The following is a 3,249-nucleotide window of genomic DNA, read 5'->3' as shown; positions in this document are numbered from 1 at the left end:
ACACATGAAATTTTGAAAATCATTTTGCTGCCCAACTAACCAAATAAAAAAATGGTGTAATGAGAAAGTACCAAAAATGCTATCATTGTTCACTACAGCCTTTATCCATAAAAATAATACGGAAATATTTGCAGTTCCAGACTAGCCTTCAGCAACAACAGAGCAAATGCCAAAAAAGTCAGTATTAAATAGTCCTTCTGCATAACTTTATTGCCATTTGTGGGGCCAATGCTTTTGTGTGTCCATGCTGTAGCATGCCCTTAGCTGTTGGATACATTTCTGTATAAGCCGTTTTAATATCTTCATAATTAAGTCTAATGTGCACTATGCAGGTTTTTGCCTATACTGTGGTCATTACATATACCATATCTGATTTCAATTAAAAAAAATGCGATGGCATGTATTCATCCCCAAGCCGATCCTCATTTTTTTTACATAGAAAAACAAGATTTGATTGTAAAAGCTGCATTTTAGACATGCAAAAAAATGGGATGAGTGACCAGTTCATGTGTTCCTTCTAAATGGGATATTACTAAATTCTGTCAAAGATCAATTTCCTCTACTAGAGGACCCACTTAAATATTTTGAGTGAAAAGAACAATTTAATTGGAAAACACAGGACAAATGCAATATATAGCAAAGGAAAAAGAGAATAAAAGAACATTGCACAGCAAGAGCTGCCATTAAAAATAGCATTTGCTTTTATTAACAAGGTAATTGCTTAATAAGAAACAATAAAACAAAAACATGTCACATGATACTGGATTTCAATAAAAAGGGACATTAAGCGGTAACTACAGTAAATCAACTTTACTTAAAGATATTCAATATAAAGTTATCTGTATTTAGGAAGGAAATAATTCACAGGCTTTTAAAAGCATAAGATGATTAATTGGATCAAGGGGCTTTTGAAAAGAAATCAGTAAAATGACAAGGCTAAGGAAGGTAATTCTTATGGGATGGATTAATATGATAGGTATTGATTGGCTGAAGTATTGAGAAGAGATGAGTAGGATCTGCTTTATACTGCTTTTATATGAATTTATATAAATACATGAAAGAGATGAGTCACTGAAATGGTTTGGTGTAGAAAAACAGTAAAATTAGAATAATATTAAGGATCTGCTAGTGGGCCTCTCTATCATATTAGTTTCAATAAAATGTATTCCCAGTGCAATTAACAGTTTTTTACTTATTAAATAACACCTGCATATAAAAACCCTTTTCATAAAGTAAAGCGTACTGGATGCTTTGTAGATTAACTTATCCATTATGTCTGCTTTGTGAATTTACTTAAAGCCAATCTTTGGCACCCCTTTAACAAAATTACCCTCAAATCTAACGGCAAACAATTTGCTAGTAGTGAATTGCTTGCAGTAGGCACCTCTTAACTTTTGAGAGAATCAAGCTGAGTGCATAAAAAAGCTCCCAAGGTTAAATCCTTTTAGAGTATGTATAGTATATTTGTCTGACCTACTTCCATTTCAACTGCATATCCATGCCCAGTGTATTTAGCACTTTATTTGATGCAGCCCCTCTTTAGAAGTTAGAGTTCTTTTGCCACATTAAGCTCATACCCCAGCTGCCTCTAGTGAATGTGAGGAGCATTTGTTAATATAGCACATGCTTAGTAGAACTCCCACTCTAGTCAATACGAGTTGATGTCCCTTTGAAATCAATATAATTGTAACGTAATTGAGTAATTACAGCCAATAACGCTTTGCTAGTTTACATGGGATTAGCTGCTGCTACTGCTCAGTGACTTCGACAGAAGTGCTACTGAGCATGTACACGATAGAAGCATAGAATTTCACTGCAGAAAAGAACCCTTCAGCCCATCTAGTTTGACCAGTCCTAGTTTCAGCAGTTTCATGCCAATTGCATATATTAGCCTCTACTCCTTATAACGGCATGCTGTTCCACTTATCTACCACTCCCTCATTAAAGTAAAAGTTCTTTATATATATCTAAACCTCTGATCCTCCAGTATTAAATTATGACGTCTTGTTCTGTAGACGAAGACACACGACACAAAGAATCTTCGTGTTCGTGTTCATCTACTAATCTCCCTGGTCCCTTCCCCATCTAGCCTACCTTATCTACGCTGCATCGCAGGGGTTGATGGAAGCGGAAATCCATAGGTTCGCCGTCAGGGGTTAACTTGGTGCAACTTGGCCGGCAGAGACTGGTCTCCCTGCTCTAACAGTTAAAAGTCTGTACGAACGACCAATAAAGTCGCTGGTACGGGTAAGTTGCTGCTCCGGGATTTTAAAAGTCTGTACGAGCAACTCTATTGGTCGCCAGCAGGGTGCTCCTCTGGCATCAACCAATTGGTTGATGCCAAAGGCGCCCCCTGCAGGAGACCAATAGAGTTGCTCGTACGGACATTAATAATCCTGGCACCAAAGCTGCTGCGTAGTCCGTACCTTGTTAACCCCGTATTAACCCCTTCTACAAAAAACGAAGAAAAAAACACACGAAGAATGTACACAAATATTCGCCCGAACCGAACACAGGAACAGGTGAATATTCGCAGAATATATAATCAATCACTATAAATATTTCCTTAAAGAATAAATCTGATATCTTTTGAGCAGTTTTGCATGTTTCTGCTATTAACCCCGAGGCATTATATGTACTTAAATACAGTGATGAGATGTGGGTTGCGCTTTTCTGCCTGCGCAATTCTCTATTTTTAGTTATCCAGTTGACAGATTGTAGAGAAGGTGTCCATGAACTACAACATGATATTTTGTTATTTTCTTTTCCTTGTTCCATGGTACCTAGGTGCTAAAACATGTCTTTACTGAAACCCCATCAATAAAGAAATGCCTATCCAAGTTTCCCTATAATGTAAAGTGTTCATATGTTCCATGCCAAAATATAAATTGAAATTTATGATAGTTAATGTTTAACCCCTTAATGACAAAGCCCGTACAATATGCATTGTTTTCAATGGGTTTTGGGACCGCCCATTGTCCTTAAGGGGTTAAATGTATGGGAAATCAAAATCAACGCTTGTATGTACTGTAAAACAAGTATTTGCCCCCGAATTTCATCATTCAGATTAATTAAATATATTTTCAAAACATAGCAACGTAGGGTGGTTTCTTGCTTATTTTTTTAATGTAGTTTCCTTAAAAAGCAAGTTTTCATTTTTCTGGTAAGATCAGTATACGATAATGTATATTCAGAAATGTGTCAAAAGAAATGTATTTTTACAGATGTTGTTAGGGGAGACTAAGTTGG

This window comes from Sceloporus occidentalis, unplaced genomic scaffold (genome assembly GCF_023333645.1).
Source record: "Sceloporus occidentalis isolate IW3139 unplaced genomic scaffold, rSceOcc1.0.p SCAF_522, whole genome shotgun sequence".
Classification (NCBI taxonomy): Eukaryota; Metazoa; Chordata; class Lepidosauria; order Squamata; family Phrynosomatidae; genus Sceloporus; species Sceloporus occidentalis.
Note: the sequence above shows the minus strand (reverse complement) of the source record.